The sequence below is a fragment of the Pleurodeles waltl genome, chromosome 12 (assembly GCF_031143425.1).
Source record: "Pleurodeles waltl isolate 20211129_DDA chromosome 12, aPleWal1.hap1.20221129, whole genome shotgun sequence".
In the NCBI taxonomy this organism is placed as follows: domain Eukaryota; kingdom Metazoa; phylum Chordata; class Amphibia; order Caudata; family Salamandridae; genus Pleurodeles; species Pleurodeles waltl.
In genome coordinates this window covers 601259545-601282710 of record NC_090451.1, presented here as the reverse complement: position 1 = coordinate 601282710, position 23166 = coordinate 601259545, and the positions used below count along the sequence as shown (strand labels likewise).

Below are 23166 nucleotides of genomic sequence, written 5' to 3'. Positions count from 1 at the left end.
CACGTGTCCCGAGATACACAGCACTTGCTGCACCTACTTAGGTGAAAGACTTTTGATTACTTTTTCAGCACAAAACGAAGTGACTGCATTTACCATGATGCATTGGGGCTAACTTTTTGCTTGAGTGTGAGGCAGTGTGCTCCCTTTTTTCTTTTTGTCCAATGACTGCTCCCTTGAGCTAACGAGCTGACGAGCTCTGGAGAGGCACCTGTGCGCCAGTGAGTGGTACATAAACCCGAGAAGACTTTTGGCGGCATTTCAAGCAACCGCACAGACTTGGCTGCTCTCTGCTGATGACGGGCTAAACCTAGAAACACGTGTCCAGAGATACACAGCACTTGCTGCACCTACTTAGGTGAAAGACTTTTGATTACTTTTTCAGCACAAAACGAAGTGACTGCATTTACCATGATGCATTGGGGCTAACTTTTTGCTTGAGTGTGAGGCAGTGTGCTCCCTTTTTTCTTTTTGTCCAATGACTGCTCCCTTGAGCTAACGAGCTGACGAGCTCTGGAGAGGCACCTGTGCGCCAGTGAGTGGTACATAAACCCGAGAAGACTTTTGGCGGCATTTCAAGCAACCCCACAGACTTGGCTGCTCTCTGTTGATGACGGGCTAAACCTAGAAACACGTGTCCAGAGATACACAGCACTTGCTGCACCTACTTAGGTGAAAGACTTTTGATTACTTTTTCAGCACAAAACGAAGTGACTGCATTTACCATGATGCATTGGGGCTAACTTTTTGCTTGAGTGTGAGGCAGTGTGCTCCCTTTTTTCTTTTTGTCCAATGACTGCTCCCTTGAGCTAACGAGCTGACGAGCTCTGGAGAGGCACCTGTGCGCCAGTGAGTGGTACATAAACCCGAGAAGACTTTTGGCGGCATTTCAAGCAACCCCACAGACTTGGCTGCTCTCTGCTGATGACGGGCTAAACCTAGAAACACGTGTCCAGAGATACACAGCACTTGCTGCACCTACTTAGGTGAAAGACTTTTGATTACTTTTTCAGCACAAAACGAAGTGACTGCATTTACCATGATGCATTGGGGCTAACTTTTTGCTTGAGTGTGAGGCAGTGTGCTCCCTTTTTTCTTTTTGTCCAATGACTGCTCCCTTGAGCTAACGAGCTGACGAGCTCTGGAGAGGCACCTGTGCGCCAGTGAGTGGTACATAAACCCGAGAAGACTTTTGGCGGCATTTCAAGCAACCCCAGACTTGGCTGCTCTCTGCTGATGACGGGCTAAACCTAGAAACACGTGTCCAGAGATACACAGCACTTGCTGCACCTACTTAGGTGAAAGACTTTTGATTACTTTTTCAGCACAAAACGAAGTGACTGCATTTACCATGATGCATTGGGGCTAACTTTTTGCTTGAGTGTGAGGCAGTGTGCTCCCTTTTTTCTTTTTGTCCAATGACTGCTCCCTTGAGCTAACGAGCTGACGAGCTCTGGAGAGGCACCTGTGCGCCAGTGAGTGGTACATAAACCCGAGAAGACTTTTGGCGGCATTTCAAGCAACCCCACAGACTTGGCTGCTCTCTGCTGATGACGGGCTAAACCTAGAAACACGTGTCCAGAGATACACAGCACTTGCTGCACCTACTTAGGTGAAAGACTTTTGATTACTTTTTCAGCACAAAACGAAGTGACTGCATTTACCATGATGCATTGGGGCTAACTTTTTGCTTGAGTGTGAGGCAGTGTGCTCCCTTTTTTCTTTTTGTCCAATGACTGCTCCCTTGAGCTAACGAGCTGACGAGCTCTGGAGAGGCACCTGTGCGCCAGTGAGTGGTACATAAACCCGAGAAGACTTTTGGCGGCATTTCAAGCAACCCCACAGACTTGGCTGCTCTCTGCTGATGACGGGCTAAACCTAGAAACACGTGTCCAGAGATACACAGCACTTGCTGCACCTACTTAGGTGAAAGACTTTTGATTACTTTTTCAGCACAAAACGAAGTGACTGCATTTACCATGATGCATTGGGGCTAACTTTTTGCTTGAGTGTGAGGCAGTGTGCTCCCTTTTTTCTTTTTGTCCAAGGAGCTACTTTTGACCTGGAGAAATTGGATAGCTATATCAAGGCACAGTTAAAAGAGTTCTGTAAAATCTTTAACTGTCCCATTAAGAGCTCATCCAAGAAGGAGGAGCTGCAAAAGGCCCTGAGGGCCTAGTTGACAGCCAAGAGCACTAGAGGGCACACAGAGGAGGAGGAAGTGCAGTCCATACACAATGGTATTGTGGGTAGGCCTTTTATGTCCAGGGGTAGGGTCTCCAGGGCAGGTAGCAGTGTCCCATCTAAGGGTCTGACCCCTGAAGAATTGCAGGACAGCCACGCAGAGAGGGAGCACCCGAGGGAGTTGGAGAAAATGAGGATGGCACTAGAAGAGAAAAATATTTTGTTGGCTCATGAGCGTAGCTTGAGAGAGCTGGATCAGAGGAGCCGGTCTAGTAGAGATGGTGGCAGCCACCTCACAGTGCAGCCCGAAAGGAGGGTGCATATTCCTAAAGATCTTGTGAAGGATTATAAAGGGAGGACGACATATACTTGTGGTTTAAGGGGTATGAGTCTGCTCGCCATATGAATCTGGTCCATGAAGCTCATTGGGGGGGCGGGTCTGTGGAAGCACTTTGAGGTAGAGGGGAGGGATACACTGACAGCCTTAGGGGATGCTCAGAACCTCACATACTCTAGCATGAAGGATGCCTTGCTTACAAGGTATGGTCTTATGAGCAGTACAAGGATAAGTTTAGATCCTACAAGAAGAAGGAATCCCAAACAGGGTTGGAATGTGTTGATTCTTATTGCAGGTCACTGGATGGTTGGGTGAAGGGCAGTAAGGTAACTATGTATGAGGGGCTTTACAATCTGATTTCTTGGGAGCACTTGTACAGTTTATGTTTTCCAGAGCTGCGCCAGCACCTGATTGATAGCAAGCTGACTGACCCCAGGAAGCTTGCGCAGGAAGCAGACCGCTGGGAGAGCACCAGGGTCCAGAAGAGGTATGGGGAAGACCACGCCAAGAGTGGGCAGGGTCCCTCTCAGAAGAAAGGGCGGGGTAAGGGCAAACAGGGGGAGTTCTCTAAGGGGGCCCAAACTGATTCCCACTGTAAGGATTCCCAACCCCCCAGTGAGAAGAAGCCATGGTTCTCCAAAGGGAAGCCAGTGGCAGGTGGTCCCCCACATAAGTGCTATGGATGTGACCTGGTGGGTCATGTGAGGGGGGAACCCAAATGCCCCAAAAATACACCAGCACCCACTGGTGCGCCGTCCCAGGGTTTGGCCAGTGTAGCCCTTGAGGAGGAGTTGGTTTCAGGTGGGTGGGAACCAGCTGAGATGACCCTTGTCTCACTAGGGGACAGTGTCTGAAAACACTAAGAAGTACAGGCAGCGGGTGACCATTAATGGACAGAGGGTGAAGGCTCTGAGAGACACAGGAGCCAGCGTGACTACAGTGAGGAGTAAGCTGGTGTCTGAAGAGCAGATGGATCCCCGGTACTTCACCAAGTAGTTGCAGTGGACAATTCAGAGCACCTGTGCAGAGTAGTGCAGGTTCCCTTTGATGGGGGGGGGGGGGGTGGGTAGGGGGGGGGGTGGAGGGGGGGGGTTCTCAGGTTCCTTGAAGGTAACTGTGAGTCCAACCATGCCTGTTCTGTTAATTGTTTGCTAGGCAATGAGCTGGAGGATTCCCCTTGGAAGGAGGTGGAACACAGGTCTCACTTGGAGATGTTGGGTCTGCCTGGGTGGGTATGCGTATCCACCCACTCAATGGCAGCCTGTCAGGGTAATCAAGAGCCCCTGGAGCCTGAAACAGTGGCCTAGGGGACTGCCAAGAAGAGGAATGGAAGGGGATGCGGGAAACCGGCCCCAGAAGTTCCCACGGTCTGGGAGGAGGCAGAGCCTGAGGGTGACACCCGGAACCTACAGGGGAACAGGTGGCTGAACTGGGGTAGGTCCCTGAGCTGTTGCAGTGGCAGCAGGAAGGAGGGCCCACCAGGGAAGCATTCTGTGCAGCACAGAAGACATGCCCTACTCTGGAGGGTTTGCGGCAGCAGGCTGCAGACCAGGTGGCTGGCAAGGAGCCAGGATCACACCTGATCTATTGGGAGGATGACCTCCTGTATAGTGAGCCTAGGGTTCCTGATCCTGGGTCAGCCCGTGTGCTGGTAGTAGCCCAGTGCTTCAGGGCCTTCCTACTGGGGTTGGCTCATGATGTGCCTTTAGCTGGACATTTGGGGCAGGACAAGACCTTTGAGAGGCTTGTCACCCACTTTTACTGGCCCCTAATTCGCAGGCACTTAGAAGCACATTGCAGGTCTTGTCAGACAAGTGGCAAGAGTCGGAGGAAATGTGAAGCTCCTCTCCAGCCTTTGCCTGTTGTCAGTACTCCCTTTGAGAGGGTAGGGATTTACATTTTGGGGCATCTGGATCCCAAGACTGCCATGGGCAACAGGTTTATCCTGGTCTTGGTGGACCATGACACCCGGTCCCCAGAAGCCATTCCTTTGAGATCAATCACTTCCCCTGTGGTGGGTCGTGCTTTGATGGGGTATTTTACCCGCATGGGGTTCTTCAAGGAAGTGGTATCTGATAGGGGTACCAACTTCATATCCACGTATGTGGAAGGAGTGTGGGGTATCCTACAAGTTCACCACCCCTTATGGTCTGGTTGAGAGATTCAACCATTCAACCGCACCTTGAAAGGCATGATCATGGGCCTGTCAGAGCCCTTGAGGCGAAAGTGGGACGTCCTCTTGCCATGCCTTCTGTTCGCCTACAGGGAGGCGCCTCAAAAGGGACTTGGGTTTAGTCCCTTTGAGCTGATTTATGGCCACCCTGTGAGGTGACCTCTGAGTCTGGGTAAGGAAGCTTTGGAGAAAGCTCCTAGTAACCCCCCCCCCCAGGATGTATTCAGTTACATGCTGGCTTTGAGAAAGCAGACTGCCTGCTTCAGGAGTCTCGCTCAGGGGAACCTAGAAGCAAGCCAGGAGGATATGAAACACTGGTATGACCAGAATGCCACTCTGGTCGAGTTTCAACCTGGACAAAAAGTGTGGGTGATGGCACCAGTGGAGCCTAGGGCGCTCCAGGATTAGTGGACTGGGCCATTTGAGGTGGTGGAATGCAGGAGTGAAGTCACCTACCTGGTGGACTTGCGGTCTCCAAAGAACTCTTTAAAGGTCCTGCATGTCAACCTCCTCAAACCTCACTTTGAGCGGACTGAACTGTCTATGCTCCTTGCGACAGATGATGGGGTAGAAGAGGAGAGTGAGCCTCTTCCTGACCTCCTGTCGGCAGCAGAAAAAGATGTATCAGTGGAGGGAGTGATCCTCTCCCCCTCCCTGATGGAGAAGCAGCAAGGTGACTGTGACCACGTGTTGGGACAGTTTTCCTCACTGTTTTCCCTGATCCCAGGAGTTACACACTTATGCACACATGATGTGGACACTGGGGACAGTACACCCATTAAACAGAATGTTTACAGGGTGACTGACAGGGTCAGGGCATGCATTAAGGATGAGGCATCCAAAATGCTTACCCTAGGGGTTATTGAGCACTCCAGCAGTCCTTGGGCCAGCCCAGTGGTATTGGTCCCAAAGGCTGCTGCACCTGGTGCCACTCCAGAACTCAGTTTCTGTGTGGACTACCAGGGACTCAATGCGGTCAGCAAGACTGACGCACACCCCATCCCCCGAGCTGATGAGCTCATTGACCGGTTAGGCGCTGCCAAGTACCTCAGTACGTTTGATTTAACATCTGGGTACTAGCAGATTGCCTTAACTGAGGTAGGCCAAGGAGAGGGCAGCATTCTCTACACCAGATGGCCACTTTCAATTTAAAGTGATGCCATTTGGGATGAAGAATGCCCCTGCCACCTTTCAGAGGTTGGTCAACCAGATGTTGGCAGGACTGGATGAGTTCAGTGCCGCCTACCTGGAGGACATTGCGGTGTTTAGTTCCACATGGGAGGAACAGCTGCAACACCTCTGGAGAGTGTTAGAGGCCCTGCAGAAGGCAGGCTTCACTATTAAGGCGAGCAAGTGCCAAATAGGGCAGGGTTCTCTGGTGTACTTAGGACACCAGGTGGCACCCCTACAGCCTAAGATCGAAACGATTAGACTGAAGTGAGAGCCTTTTTAGGTCTCACAGGATACTACAGGAGGTTTGTTAAGGGGTATGTGCCATTGTTACCCCCTTAACTGAGTTGACTTCTAAGAAGCAACCCAGGAAAGTGATCTGGACAGAGGCTTTCCAGAACGGTTTTGATGCCCTGAAGGCCGCCATGTGCACATCACCTGTGCTGAAGGCACCGGACTACTCCAAGGAGTTTGTTGTGCAAACAGACGCCTCAGAGCATGATATTGGAGAAGTACTCTCACAGCTTAATGAAGAGGGCCTAGATCAACCCGTAGCCTTCATTAGCAGGAGGTTACTACCCAGGGAACGTAGGTACAGTGCTATAGAACGTGGAGCGTTTGCTGTGGTCTGGGCCCTGAAGAAGCTAAGACCCTACTTGTTCGGGACTCACTTCCGAGTTCAGACCGACCGCAGGCCCCTCAGATGGTTAATGCAGATGAGGGGTGAGAATCCAAAACTGTTGAGGTGGCCCATTTCCCTACAGGGGATGGACTTTACGGTGGAACACTATCCTGGTACAGAACACGCCAATGCTGATGGTCTGTCCAGGTTCTTCCGCCTTAGTGATGAGAACTCCCATGAGGGCGGGTAGTTGCTCCCCACTTTCAGCTGGGTGGGGTGCGGGGGGGGGGGAAACACGTGTTAGACTTTTCATCCTTGGCATGGTCTCCCTTAAATTTTTGCCTCTGTTCCCCAGGTTATGTGTGCTGGACTCTGATTTTACTGTTTTTGTTACTCTGCCACTGCTAACCAGTGCTAAAGTGCAAGTGCTCCTTTACAAAATGTGTATGTAATTGGCTTATTAGTTGGCACCCTGCCCATAGGGCTAGCTAGGGCCTACTTCAGAGGTGACTTACGTGTAGCAAAAAAGGAGTTTAGGCCTTGGCAAGTAGTTTGACTTGCCAAGACAATGTAGCAGTAAACTGTGCATGCAGACTCTGCAGTGGCAGGCCTGAGACATGTTTGAAACACTACTTCTGTGGGTGGCGCAATCTGCGCTGCAGGCCCACTAGTAGCACTTAATTTACAGGCCCTGGCTATATGGTATACCACTTTACAGGGCTTACAGGCAAATTAAATAGGCTAAATGGGTGCAAACCAATTATACCAAGTTTTAGGGGAGAGATCACATGCACTCTAGCACTGATTAGCAGTGGTAAAGTGCACAGAGTCCTAAAGCCAACAAAAAGAGGGCCAGAAAAATAGGAGGAGAAAGGCAAAATGTTTGGGATAACCCTGCAGAAAGAGCCATTTCCATCACAGAGCAACAATTTTAATGAATAAACCTATAGAGCTCACAAATGATAATGTGTGGAAATATCATCACTTAGTGTACTGATTTCTTTTGATCGCATCAAATTATGTTGCCAACACGCTTCAGAATTACAAAAAAAAAGTGTTTCATTTGTGTTTTCCTAATTTTTATATATTCTGAAATATGTGTACAGTTCATATACTGACATTTAAGTTTTGTTGTGTGCTAGGAAAAAATAGCCTTTTCTTTCAGAAATATTGTCACATAAATCATCTCACTTTACAGTTAGAGAAAGAAAAGTAAACACCAAGCTCCCTGGGAAGGCAGAGCCTAACACCTGACCTCTGTCTTTGAATGTGCAGAAAATGTGACAAGATAAAAAAATTAAAGGGCTGTTTATTGTTCATTCACTTTTGAACTGCAACATGCTATTTTGCTTCAACATCCTCCACAGCCCTACTTCCAGCACCTATGTCATGGATGGCAGCGATAAGCAGAATCAGCCAAGCAGAAAGACATGAGGCTGGCAACCTTTTCAAAGAAATACAGCACATCTACTGCTGTTAACTGGCACACGAGAGAGACAACTGAAAACATATGTACTCTTCTGGACTGCCTCAAGAAAAAGGAAAAAAGAATTAGAGAAAGCGAGCAATTGTGGAAGAATACAAGAAGTCAGTCAGAGAGCTGGTAAACAGGCTATGCTCTATAGGAGGGATGAAGACATGTGTGACTGCCTAAAACAAATCAAGCCAGCAAATAGAAAGCAAGCAAATGCCAGTTACAAAACACAAAGTCAATGGTAAGCAATGGGAGAAATAAGATTCGTATGGAAACTTTCAGTATGTCCTCAAATATGTCTTTGCAACCAGACAGCTGCACTGCCCGGCAGGCTTCAACATAAAAAAGGAACAGTATATATTTATCATTCACTGAAACCAGTCGGTATTTGTTTCTCAAATCTTATAATAAATCTTGAGAGACACTTGTGAGGCACACCCATTATTGGAAAGCAGTATCAACATCAACATGAAATTTCAGTAAATGTGACCATTTAACACTTACTTATCCTCTCCTCCCTAAATGGCTTTCAATTGACGCACAATACATCTATAACAATGTCTGTTTAACTTACAAGTATACCTAAATATCTTTCTTAAATATTTCCCATCTCTGAGGTCCCCTCTATGGTTACAAAAACTATGGAAAGTTATTGCATGTCCAAAGATACAGGAACCTAACCTCAATTTCATAAGCATACCAAGACTATGCAACTCTATATCATTTATATTAGTTTAGCTTTCTCTTCCCACCACTGTGAGTATGCTATGGCAAATCATATTTTATCAGGTCGAGCTACTTTTAGGACCTACTCGCCCCTTCTGGCAAGTTGACCAAGAACACAAGTTGACAAAGAATACAAGTTCTGTTCAGTCAGAAAGTGAAGGAGCAATAAAGACGCCTTTATATCTTGTTCTTGTCAAATTTTCTCTGTGTTCAGAGACGGAGGTGAAAAGTCAGTTTGTCTTACAATTAATTTTCCTTCTGACTGCAGAGTTCCAGAATTTTGTCAGGTTCTTCCTAACACACAACAGTTAAATAGCTAAGTCAACTGTACAAACATTTAAAAATATATTTCAGTAGTTCTGAAAACCCATTGTTTGCCCTTCTGTGTGATGAAAAAAAATACTTTAATAGGATGAAAACAAATCAGAACACTTCACTTGGTTATGTGCAAAGAATAAATATGTTTTCTGAAACCCGATTTTCAAAGATTGGTAATACATTATATAGTTTTTTCAGTAAAACTGAAAGTTAGTGAGAAGGTTTTTTTACATTTCTTGGAAATTTTCTGTCTGTAAATGATAGTGTGCAACCACATCATGCATTAGATATATATTTATTAAAAGTGAGTGTTTAAACATAAATATAGAAACACTCCTGCCCTCGTAGCAATACTAAGAGGAAAGTGATGGATCATGTGTCTCCTACATGTGGGCTACATTCTTTTTATACATGAAGCAAATGTTTAGTCTTTTAATCAAACAAAGAAGTTTTATCATACAGCAGAAATGCTAAGCTGACATATTTGAAGGTACACTCGTGACAGTGAAGAAAAAGGTGACTCTGTAAACTAAAATATTTGCTTCCGATCACTCAATTTGAGACCCGTTTACGGGTCAAGTACATTACAGTTATGGCCAAGTGGATTATTCAAGTTACTCGACCTGCAGGTCTAGTAACATTTTTATGCTTTTTCGAGGCCTGTACTCTAGGAATACCTTGAGCAATCATCTTACGCAATTACTCTGCTCTCTTAACCTGAAAACGTTACTTAATTTTTTTAACTGACCATGTTCACATTCAAAAGGCCATCGCATTACAGGTTTTCAGGGTTATGCAAGTATGGATTCTAGAAAAAGCATTGGCAAAGCCAATAGGATTCATCTATGCAAGATCTATTGGCTTTGCCAATGTGTTTTAGCCATGTTGTACACCTGCGTGGCTGCTGTTTAGCATGGTTAAAAGTTAGTCGAGGAGAGTGGAGTGTCAGAGTGGAATGGAGAAGAGAGTGTTGTAGAGTGGAGAAGCAGAGTGTTGTGTACTGGAGTGGCGCATTGTGGAGGCACTTATAGTGGCATTCACTGGTATAACATAGAGTAAGACTGGGCTGGCATAGAGTGCATTGACGTAGAGTGTTGCAGGCTACCGTGACAGAGTGTAGTGGCATTGAATTCAGCTGTGTACAATGTAGTGGCGTGAATTAGAGTGGTGCATAGTAAAGAGGAGTGGCACAAAGTAGTGGGGTAGAGTAGAGTGGCGTCGGGCAGTAGTTCTCAACCTATTCACTTCTGTGAACACCCACTTTATCATCACTGGCATATGGGGACCCCCACTGAATCATTATTGGAATCTGGGAACCCCCCATTGAGTCATTACTGGAAGCCGGGGACCACGGCCAAAACATCATTGGTGATTTGAAACGCAAAACAATACACTAAAAAAAAAAAAGAAACAAGTATTCATCAAACACATACACAAAGGATAAAACATTTTATTCAATTTGCAAACAAATATAAATTTAAAAAATAATTTTAATAGGAAGATGGGAGCTTTTTGAAATTCAAATGAAGCCACACATTGTCCATACTATATTCTAATTGATGCACCTGCACTGCTTCCACCGATCTGCCTGAGCATACTAATTACATTTTTAGCTTCCAATGTCAAATTCCTTCACATTTAAAGTATGTTTTAAGATTTTCAACTGTACATTTTGGCACTTTATATACACATTATCAATCTGTAAATAGTATTCAATTTTCTAAGCAGTAGCGGGCCCCCGAGGAGGCTTTGCAGACCCCATCGTGTCCATGGACCACAGGTTGAGAAGCACTGGCGTAGAGTGGAGAGGCGTAGAGTTGAGTGACTCAGAGGGAAGTGGCATAGAGTGCAGAGTATAGTCAAGTAGCATACAGTGTAGTGGCATAGATTGAAGCAGGGTGAGTGGTGCAGGTCAGAGGCGGAGAGTTAAGTGGCAGAGAGTTAAGTGGCAGAGAGTTAAGTGGCAGAGAGTTAAGTGGCAGAGAGTTAAGTGGCAGAGAGTTAAGTGGCAGAGAGTGCAGTGTTGCAGAGTAGAGTGTCAGAGTTCAGTGGTGTAGAGTGGAGTAGAGAGCAATGGCATACAGTACAGTAATGCAGAGTAGAGTGCAGTGAGAGTAAAACTTTGAAGAGTGCATTGGTGCAGAGTAGAGTGGCATAGAGTGGAGCGGCCCAGGGTGGAGTAGAGTGGCATACAGTGCAGTGGCGTACAGTAGATTATTTCAGAGTAGAGTGAAGTGGCATAGAGTGGTGCAGGGTAGAGTGCAGTTGCGTAGAATGGCTTAGAGCGTCATGGTGTAGAGTTAACTGTTCTAGAGGGAAGCAGCATATAGTGCAGTGGTGCAGAGTAGATTAGAGTGGCATACAGTGGACTGGCGTAGAGTGTAGGGACATAGAGTTGAGTGTTATAGAGTAAAGTGCATTGGCGTGCAGTGGTGTGGAGTGCAGTGTTGCAGAGTGGCACAGAGTAGAGTGGCTTAGAGTGGAGCTGTGCAGAGTAGATTGGTGTGGCATAGACTGGAGTAGTGTAGAGTGTAGTGGTGTAGAGTGACAAAGTGTTTTGGCATTGAGTAGAGTGTTATAGAGCAGAGGTGTAGGGTGCAGTGGCGTAGAGTGGAGCGGTGCTGAGTGCAGTGGAATGGAGTGGTGTCAAGTGGAGTGGTACAAAGTGTAAAGCAGAGTGCAGCAGTGTGGAGTAGAGTAAAGTGGAATATTCATGGTGTGGTTGCACACTGCCATTACAGACAACAGATTTTCAATTTAAATGACCATTACATTTGCGCAGACATACAGTTTTACTAATAAAACTATACAGAGCAAAGACGAAAATGTGTGGAAATTGCATTACTTATAGTAACGATTTGATCATATTAAAGTATTTGTTTCCAACACACTTCAGAAATAACAAAAAATGTGCTTCATTTGTGTTCCTAATTGATATATTCTGAAATACTAACACAGTTCAGTTAAATGTTTGTGTGTGCCAGGAAAAAACTCTTTGCTACCCACAGTATCAGGCAAGATTGTCACATAAATCCTCTCACTTTGAAATCAGAGAAAGAAAAGTAAACAAGCACCCTCAGAAGACAGCGCCTGACATTTGACCTTGGTCCTTGAATGCACAGCAAATGTGATGAGATAAGAACAAGATTTACAGGCCTGTTTACAGAAATGGAGCACTCAGAAGGATACTGTAAACACAAGTTGGACAAGGGAATGTAAAAACCAAGTACAGCCTAAAACAAATAAAGCCAGCAAATGGAAAGGAAGAAAATGAGAGTGACAAACCACAAAGCCAATGGCAAGCAACGGGCAGAATACATTCCTAAGTCAGACTGAATGTCCCTAAGATGTCTTTAGCAAACCAGACAGCTGTGTCAACCTAAAAATTGAAACTCATTTAATCTGTTAGAGGATTGGTGCAAGGAATTGAATATATACATCAATTAAGCTCTAGGTTTGCACTCTAACCACAAAATAAGCCTCAGTACGGACTAATTTGATTCTATTGAATACAAGTTCTTCTTATTATTTGTCAGTGTCAAAAATATTGCAACATCCAAAGACAGTTGCTTAAATCGTATCAAATGCCTGTAAATACTGTGAAGTGCACTAACTCCCTCTAACCAATTATTTTTTGGTATGATAAATATATAAATAGGGTTCTCTGTAGACCAAGTGCATGCACAATTAGCGGAAACTGAAATGGCAACATACAATAGTAAGTGCAAAGCAGTATAACAAAAATGGTGGCATTCTCTTTCTCACACTACACCTTATTGACGAACAAAACATTTGTCCCCATTCTCTGATATAGCCTTAAAGTTTCTCTTCTCTTGACAGTACACAAGTGCTTGTGCCACAGGAAGCCAGGACACTCAGACTTAACTTAAAAATGATTAGATCACTAGCAGGCACCACAGTTTGGACTATGCTTCAACATGGCACTCAGGCCCTGGCTGCAGAACAAAGAGCTTGGAAATACTATGACCTCTTGCTTGCTCATTGAACCTAACCCTCTGCGTTGTTTGGCCAGCACGGCAGGCACTTAATAACATTACATGCGCTGTTGCCAGTGTGGCCTTTAACCTATAAATCACTGCTATCAGCTTTGGTAGGCTGGAAATTTTGAAAGGCTGTAGGATGTTGTTTGTGCAATACAAAACAAAATGTGAATACCTGTAAATAAACTGTTTACATTCAGCAGTTAGGTAATTAAAAATTACGGGCATTTTATGTAATTCTGAAGTATGTTGGAAACAGAGATTTTAATGGGATCCAAAACAAATAAAGACACTTTAATTGGTGATGCTCAAATGAGTACATTTAGACAGAACCCCAAATGCCACGCATTACCATTTGTGTGGTATATAGTTTTATCAACAATACTGTATGTCTGTGCAATGTTAGTGGTCCTTTCAATGCAAACTGTGCCAATGCGCTTCCACAAGACGCTTTAGTTGCATTCAACAATCGACCAGTTTCATGTCCATTAAAGGTAGGTGGGTCGCAAGTGCGTCGTTATAAAAGAGTGGGGCGTGGAATTAAAAAAATTGAGAACCACTGACGTAGAGTGAGATAGCTTCCTACACTGAGAGGCAGACACGTTCCATCTGACCGGCGGTAGGTCACTACTTGTCCGCAGCTGACACGCCAATCTCCTATCAAGTGACGTCTCCTGAACGACCTCGCTGTGCCCCATGTCCTGAGCCAGACAAGTTATCACTGACTTCATCATCGTGGCAAGTCCTGCCACCTCCAAGGCTGTTGCAGCAGTCATGCATTTGACAATTCGATTGCCTAACCTCGACCACTATACTAGGCTCACCCCCATCCCAAATCACCTTCGTGACTATGCCCTAGACCTGACCCTAAGTTATCACCATTTCTATTTTTCTAACCTACTGATAGGGCACTGTCAGGCCGCTGCTGCGCTGCCCTTACCTCTCTACTGCTACCCGATCTCCAGGCGTAAATCTATCCGCACGCCATCTTCGCAACGCACGACTGTACTGATCGGCACACAACTCCTAGTACCGGCTCAACTGCGGCTGGTCCACGGGTTTCTGCGTCACGGGCGATTTCTTCCGGTGCATGGGTATGGCTGGCGTTTAGGTGTTAATTTCTTGAGAGGAAAACGGAACTGCTGAGAGCCTCATTTTTTAACTAAATATACACGGAGCTGCAAAATTAAAGATATTTCATTGCTCGTAGTTTGTATTATGATATATGCAGTTATGGATAAAACAAAGCATAAGTTTTGACTATACTCAATGGGAATTTCCTTAATGACATAGGACGCGATGCTACAGAAGTTTTGAAATAAATCATAACAGGAGAAGTGACCATCCATCGAAAAAAAATTAACAAGCATTGTCAAAGCTAGTAGGGCTCGCCTATACAAAGTTGTTGGCTTGGTAAAGTGTTTGAGCCGCGTTGCACGCCAGTGTAGCTGCTGTCTCGCTAAAGGTTAGTGGCGTGGAGTGGAGGCGTAGTATGATAGAGTGGAGTAGGTGGAATTTGTTGCAGACGGGAGTTGTCAGTGATTTGGTGCAGAGAGCGGAATGGTGTTCAGTGGAGTGGAATAGGGCAGAGTAGGGTTGGAGTGGATTAAGGTAGTGGGCTGGATAATTGGAATAGAGTAGAGCAGGTGGATTGGATTGGGGTAGAGGGGTGGATTGAGTGGGGTGGACTGGAGTGGGGTGGATTGTTTTAGATTAAGAGTGTGGCAAATTGGGGTGTGGGGTAGATTGTTTTGGATTGGAGTGGGACAGGTTGGCGCGAGGTAGAATGTTTTAGATCACAGTGGGTTAGATAGTTTTAGATTAGAGTGGGTCTGATTGTTTTGGATTGGCGGGGGCAGATGGTTTTGGATTGGAGTAGGGCAGATTGTTTTGGATTGGAGTGGTGCAGATTTGTTTTATTGAAGTGGCACAGATTGTTTTGGCTAGTAGTGGTGCAGATTGGAGAGGGGAGGGTTGTTTTGGATTAGAGTGGGACAGATTGGAGTGGAGCAGACTGTTTTAGATTGGAGTGGGGCAGATTGTTTATGATTGGAATGGGGCAGATTATTTATGTGAACCTATAATAAAGTTCTTTGGAACAGTGTACACATTTATTATAGGTTCACGTATAGGGAGTAAGTACACTGGACCAGTCTAATCTCCCAGTCCTCCTTGTTAAGTGAGCAGATTATTTATGATTGGAATGGGCAGATTGTTTATGATTGGAGTGGAGCAGAATGGAGTCCGGCATACTGGAGTGAGGTAGATTGTGTTGGATTGGAGTGGGCTAGATTGTTTTGGATTGGAGTGGGGCAGATTGGTTTGAATTGCGTAGGACAGATTGGAACGAGGCAGATTGTTTTAGACTGGAATGGGTCAGATTGTTTTGGACTGGAGTAGGGCAGATTGTTTTGGATTGGAGTCGTGCAGATTGTTTTTATTGAAGTGTGGCAGATTGGCTAGAGCAGATTGTTTGGGATTGCAGTAAGGCAGGTTGTTTTGGCTCTGAGAGGTGCAGATTGTTTTTATTGAAGTGGAGCAGATTGTTTTGGCCAGCAGTGGTGCAGACTGGATTAGGGAGGGTTGTTTTGGATTGGAGTGGAACAGACTGGAGTGGGTCAGATTGTAGTGGAGCAGACTGTTTTGTATTGGAGTGGGGTAGATTGTTTTAGATTGGAGTGGAGCAGATTGGAGTCGGGCAAACTGGAGTGAGGTAGATTGTTTTTGATTGGATTGGACCAGATTGTTTAAGATTAGAGTGGGGCAGATTGGTTTAGATTGCGTGGGGCAGATTGTTTTGGATTGGAGTGCCGCTGATTGTTTTTACTGGAGTGGGGCAGAGTGTTTTGGTTTGGGGTGGGCCCGATTGATTTGGATTGGAGTAGGGAGGATTGTTTTGGATTGTAGTGGGGTAGGTTAAAGTGGGGCAGTTTATTTTGATTGGAGTTGCACAGATTGATTTGGGTTAGAGTGAGGCCGATTGTTTTGGATTGGAGTGGGGCAGATTTGGGTGTGTTGGGAGGATTGGAGTGCATGGATGGATTGGTCTTGGGTGAACTGGATTGGTCTGGATTAGATTGGATTGAGTGGAGTGGAATAGATTGAGTGGGGTGGATTGTTGAGGTGGGATGGATTGGTGTAGGGCGGATTGGATTAGAGTGTAATAGCATAATTTTGGAAATTACACATAAGAAAGAAACAATGTCTCTACACTCATCAGAACTTTGAAAAGATTTGCATTTAGTGTTCAGTTTTAGCCACTGTTGAAAGGAAAAGTTCCCTGCATAGTAAAAGATGTGTACCCCTACCCTGAGTGCCCAAGTGCACTGTTGTCTGGATCCCTAGTGCTGTGTGTTTTTTGTCATAGGCAAACATGGGTCAAGGTGTGCACCGTGACATAGGCATGTCTCATGGATTGTGGTCGTGTTAGACCAAGAGAGGTGCCCAAAGCTCTACCCTCATACTGTTGGAAGGCTTCTGCCTTCATCAAGTGTTAAGTAGCACAAGTGCAGTGGTTACAGCATTCCATGTTGTGATCAGTAGAAGTTAACAGATCCCTTTTACCCTGTCTCACTGGAATGAGCCCTACATCCTCACTCTCTTTTAAAAGTTCTGTTGTGTGCTTAACTCACCCTTGCCCTATATCAAGTAGGTCTAGAGTGTTGGTCAGTGCAGGAGTGGTGACTGTGCTGGATGTATGTGTTCCTAAAAAGGCTACAGTACAGGGATATGGCAGTACTGTGCAGTATATGTGTGGTTAGTGCATGTCTGCGGGAAATACATTACATGACAGATGTAGTGCTGTACAGTGCATGTGCAGTGGAAACGTGTTAAGTGTTTGTGTGCTTGCGTGAAGTACAATACATGAAGGGTCAAGTTTTGTGAGATCGCACATGGAGTGTGTGTGTCCTGGCAGTGTGTGTGTTTGAAATATAGCTCAACCTGTTACAATACAGAAAAGCTACAGTACTGAACATGTTTGCTGAATGCAAGTGTGTCTGTAGTGGCACAATGCTTTGAGGTAACAGTACTGGAGAAAAAGTGTGATGTGAAAGTGCAAGTGTGCCTGTGATTGTTCATTACATGGAGGACCCTGGGTTCCATTTTGGGAAGCCCAGGTCTTCCTGGTGAAGACATGAGTAGAGGCTTCTCCACAGACAGATTTGTGTATTGCTACATTCCTGTGTGGCGGTGGGACACACAGTGGAGGAAGGGAAGAAATGACTCCCCTTTACACTTCAAAATGTTGGTCTTTGACTCTGTGATTCAGTGATAGATCACAAGTTAGGAGCCTGGACAATATATAATGAAAGGAGATAGGGCTTATAAGGGAATAATAAAGTGTAGGGTTGGGCGCCCAGAAATAACCCTTTGATGCACATATCACTGTAGCTAACATCCAGGTATGAACTCTAGTCACTTTCATGAACTGTGTTGTGGGTCTTTCATCTCCGGAGTCTTGCCTACTGTAACAGACAGTCTTTCATGAAGAAAGAAGAAAAGGAACAATATAGACTTCAAAAGTAGCAGAAATCCAACATAAACCTTAAAAGACTCAGAACTTAAAATACATTTGGTGTCTGTGAAAGGACTATGAGAAAGGGAGGTTAAGATCCTAAAATTGGTCATCTGTCTAGCAGCCAGGACGGGTTGTGTGAGAAGTGGAAGCTCTGCAAGGCTCCTGTCTGTGACCAGGACTAGATGCAATTGCCTGGCAGCCTCCCTGGTGTGTGAGTGGACATCACTCAGGGAAACCAAGATCACCTGTCCTGGAGCACCAGTGCCTGCCTGCTTGCCAGGACCTTGTGCCCTGCGAGGGAGAGGAGAGCTTTGGAGGGAGCGAGGTACGGTGGACAGTCCTACCATGAGTGAGGGGTGAGGGAATAGCTGTGCACTGATTGGGTTTTTATCCGTGTGTAAAAGCAATCTAGTGATCCCTGTATGCCAGCAGAAGATCGCCGTGACCTGAGCGGTGTAGCGAATGACGTTCAGGAAGCACCAGGCCCACATCACCCGCTGAGATGACCCAATATGCCAGAAGGGACCACAGCTAATCTATTTGTTGCCATAGCATTAAGACTTGTTTCTACCTTAATCGGTGACCCTGTATGCCAGGAGGGGCCGCTGTGGTGATGGCGAGTGTACTGGAGGAGTGTGCACCTCAGTTGGGAGTACCATGGCCACTCCATATGCCTGAAAGGCCTGCTGGTGCACATATTTACATAATTTTAGGTCGTTATTCAGATGGTTATTCAGATGGAAGATTGCAAGCCCTCCATCTTACTGACTTGAGACATCGCACCCTCACAGGGGCTCCAGTCGAAGGCAGCTTCAACTGATGGGACAGGCTGGCAGTGCAGCTCGAGGGAGCAAGCCTGTTCCTGTCTGATGCTGCCTGTACCGCGGGCATCGTGACTTTTCAGAATAGGATTAGGACTTGTAAGCACCCCAAGAAAGGCACTTGCTGCACCGCTGAATGCTTCCATACCACTGGAGCAAGTAAGACTAGGCTTGGGCCTGTGGGGCCCCTGGGGACTCGCTGCTAATGGTACTGTGGCACTATAGACACTTTTGACTAATTCCTAAAGAGTCAACGGGGAATTCTTGAATACAGCCTATTAGTGAGCAGTCCATGGATGTGTCCACTAGTGAAGGGGGAATAATCCCAACCACATTAAAAGGAAGACTGTGGGACAGGGATTTGCGTGACAACCACTCGAGTCCCAACCTAAAGGGGATTGTGTCATTGCCCATGAATGTCATTATCCTTTGAATGTGTAGAGTTTGAAATGAAATAGTTATTTTTCTTTAAAAAGTAAGTATTGGTCTGGATATTGATTTATTCTTCATACCGTGTGCACTTTTAAGTCGTGTTCACTTAAGTCGTATCTACTTTTCCCCACCCATGAAGGTGCATTTGACTGATTTGTTCACAGCTACCACTGACAGTAAAGTGCAGAAGAGGCACTTTGCTCAGTTGCTCAGGATCCCTAGTAGGTCAGGCCCCAGAACATCAGGAGTAAAAGGCCTTAACTGCCACAATTGGGCCCATTAGCCCCTGCCTGCCCCTTAGCCTGCTGAAAGGGGTTATATGTTACTACATATAGATATTTTTGTATCTGAAAATGACACGCTGGATTGTGGTGGCTGGGGGCAGAGCTGAGCCCCTTTAACTTTGGCATCGCGCGCCTGCCTCGTCCTATGCCCGTCATCGCCAGGAAGAGGCTGGGCTGCGCCCCCCCCTGAAATTTCCTCTGCTACATCGGGTCCTGAGAACGTGTGTTCAGCAAGAAACTAGGCAGGTACTCTTGCTCCTTGCTTCTTGCCGTTGAGTGAACTGCTGCACATCATTACAGTTTTATCATTTGAATCTTGGCAAGGTTATTTTTACCTTCGTGCTGACACAAGGCCACTGGAGATCGTCCTTTTTGCTTTTGTTCTATTATTTCTAGACATTGGCTAGAAGCATCCTAGAGTAGTATCAGTTGAACCTCTGAGTGTATAGTAATTAGTTAAAAATGGGTAAGAGGAAGCAACTTAGTGCAAAGGATATATCTTCCCATAAAGATCATTCCTCAATACTAAAATTTATTTCAGGAGCTATGGGTGCTATTGACAAACAGATTACTAATGTCGAGGAAAGGATATCAACTCAGAAGGGCCAGTTGGGATTTTCATCTAATCATAATAACCCCCCACCGCTAGTATTAGCTTCTACACAGATAAAGTTGTTGGAAAGTGGGGATCAAACAAAAGGCCCAAATGGATGCATCCACTATCTAAATGAGTCTATCTCAGAGGCCGATGATTATCCACCTCCACCCAAACATACGAGGAAACCTAAGGTAGCCAGGAAGGGTAGAGCATCCAGCCAAGAGCCATCTGTCATTATTAGACATGGCAACACCGGAATTCAACCCACCGAACAAACTTAAATTAATTTCGACAACATAAAATCCTGTAAGAACTCTACTCAAACTATAGTTAAAGCAAAAACTAATACCTTAGACACCATTATCGCCCTGGAACATCTAGTTAAGACGTCCTTTGAGTCATTGACAAAGCGTCTAATCCAAGTGGAGGAAAACGTGGAGTCAATACTCAATTTAGTGAAGGCTCGGACTTTAGGCCCAATGCCTATAATCCCTCAACATTGTGGCGATATTGAACCAAATCGGAACTTACATCCCCCTAAAGAGCGACAACATCCACCAATCACTTCCCGGGTTAATCAACGTCATGTAATACCCTGTACTTTTCCAACTAGCACCAGAAGCTCCCACCAATCAAATTTGAATATAAATGGCTCGGAACCACAGAATAGACCAAATTCTTCCTTGGATATATTACCAACAACAAGAGATACACTAGACCTCCCTCCTGCTGTAACTCCTTATGTAGTAGTTCTTGCAAATGTTCCCACCTTACCCATGGATACCAGGGAAACATGGACGGCCCTGAGAAACAAATCCTTGAACTGGATAGGGACCCGGATGAAACCTGGTATGATAGATATACTTTTTGAAGATATTAAAATGGTCAGGAGGGTTAAATGGGTGGGCAGGAGCGAGGAAACACTAAAACCCTAAAACGGGTCAAGGACATTTTGAGAAACTTAAGCCCGCGACAGACCTCTGACCATGTAATTTCACTGCTCCCCCTAGGCTTTTTTTATAATTTTAATGGGAGGCATCACCAACTAAGTATAGATCCTTCAAACCATCAAAGCAGACTCGAAAGAAATTATATGGTCCCTACTAAGAATAGATTTCATCCTCTCTCTTTGGAGGAAGTTGATTGACTGACAATAGATCAGGCTGCGGGCAGGATGAGATCTACATTGATGAGTACCGCTCCTGATCTATTGAAGGGTGATGATGGCCTGGTGGGGAGCAAAGGGGACGAATTGACGGTAATGGAAAAAAGAGCCCGACAGGATTTCATTGACGAAACATCAGCATGCGGAGCTCCCACCCATCCGGCCACTCCCATACCAATATCCACTGTCCACATAGAAATGAAGATTAATATCTCCACTCCTACAAGGAAAGAAGGGCATCGCGATCCTCCGGTGTTTGGGCCCAATTACATCGGGAGACAAACTCCTATTCTGGAACGTGGCAGGTCTGAGTAACAAAATCGAGAACGAGGACTGGTTAGATTTCATTAGATCCTTTTCTTGTGTGTGTTTACAGGAGACGTGGACCGTAGATCCCATTCATATAAATGGTTTCAGGACATTTCATACCCCCGCAATCCCTTGCCTACGGGGCAGGGCGAAAGGTGGATTGTGTACATTTATTTCCAATAATTATGAGTCAATAAAGGTGATTAGCCTAACTTCTAACACGTTTTACCAATTGATACTATTTGAACTAAAAAATGGAGCGCATCTAGTGATTATCAATTTCTATAATAACATGCCCTTACAAAAAATCTCACATATTCTCAGGCAACTGCAGGACGATCTGGATTGCGTATGTTATTCCTCAGATAAAGGGACTTTTATTGTGTGGGGGGACGACTTTAACATCCACCTTTGCTCCCAAACAGATGAGAAGGTTTGTTCCCTTGGTGTAGGTGAAAACGACGATCTATTTCATTTTACTCACAATTATTACGGCAATTTGTTGAATGATGTAGTATTCAAATTTGATCTTTTTTTCTGTAATGGTTTAAATGATAGCAATCCACAACTTAAACCTACCTTCAACGGTAGATGTACAACACCATATTTGATTTTATACTTATAACTAACAATCTCGTTTTTTGCACATCTGAGTACAAAATCCATGACATTGCGTTCAGCGATCACTACCCACAAAGTTTATGCCTTGCATTGCCTCAAGCCACAAATAAACACAAGGGAGTAGTAGATAAGGTAGCGAATATTGAATTGGGCTCAAGGAATGGTTATTCTATTTGTTGGTCACAGATTGAACCATTAGGTTTTATGGAACAACTGTTGAGCGATTTTTCTAATGAGATTGAAACCTGCCTCTCAGACAACATTAGCCCACAGGAGTGTATTAAAGCATTTACAGTAATCATCACGGGAATCAAACAGTCTCTCACAGTGAGCACAGGCAAATTGAGACCTCTGGGAAATAAAGGTTGGTTTGATACTGAATGTACACAGGCCCACAAGAGACTTAAACAGCATCTACATAGACAAAACCCTGACAAGCACGAGACCACTACTCTTAGACATGAGTATAAAAAGGCTATAAAAAACAGGGAAAAAAAATTAAAAGATGAGGCGTGGCATACCCTCTATAATGCAAGCCTCCAGAACAATAATGCCAAATTTTGGGAGATAGTGAACTCCCCTCTCCTGTGTGATGTAATGTCACCAAGTATTGAAATAGCCATCACGGAAGAGGAGTGGGTTTCTTATTTTTCCAAAATATACTCTTCAAAAAATTTAGCCCCAGATATAAATGCCCATAGCGTGGACTTTCAGCCTATTACTCCACCATTCAGTTTAAATGAGGTCATTGATGCCATCAACGCAAGCAAGAATGGGAAAGCACCAGGCCCAGATGGAGTACCAAGTGATATTTATAAGTCTAATGTATCATTTTGGGGCCCTTTATTGACACAGGTCTTACAAGCCTGTTGTGCCACAGCCTTTATCCCGCCCTGGGCAGAGTCCATTATTGTCCTAACATTAAAAAAAGGCGACCGTCAAAATCCAGCAGGTTATAGGCCAATTTCACTGCTCGACACCCTTGCAAAGATTGCAGGACGTATTGTCCTAAATAGGTTGCGGGAATGGACGGAAGCTAATTATACACTAACGGACTTACAATATAGCTTCAGGGCTGGGATAGGAACTGTGGAACAGGCCCTGAACTTAGATATCCTGATTGGTAAATAGACATAGGCTAAGACAGGAGCTCTACGCCTTGTATTTGTAGACTTGACCTTGGCGTTTGACTGTGTAATTCATAGCAAACTTTGGAGAATTTTGCTGCATATGGGGGTAGACAATACAATAGTCCACTTTATTAGGGAACTATATTCTGGAGCTAAAGCTAGGGTGTGTTACGGGTCTCAGGGGGAATGCACCTCCTTCTTTCCTGTAAAGCAGGGGCTACATCAAGGTTGCGTTTTAGCTCCCCTATTGTTTTCCCTATACATTAATAAACTGAAGGCTGTTCT

General features: G+C 45.2%; 1 protein-coding gene across 1 annotated transcript in view; it reads right to left on the bottom strand.

Annotated features, from left to right (window-relative positions):
* The window catches only part of GPN2 (GPN-loop GTPase 2), a 90881-nt gene extending 76781 nt beyond the window's left edge, over nucleotides 1-14100 (bottom strand). The window contains exon 1 of the mRNA XM_069217828.1: nucleotides 13943-14100. The gene's annotated coding sequence lies outside the window, so the exon portion shown is untranslated. The remainder of the gene's footprint in view (nucleotides 1-13942) is intronic.
* Between the last annotated feature and the right edge of the window lie 9066 nt (nucleotides 14101-23166).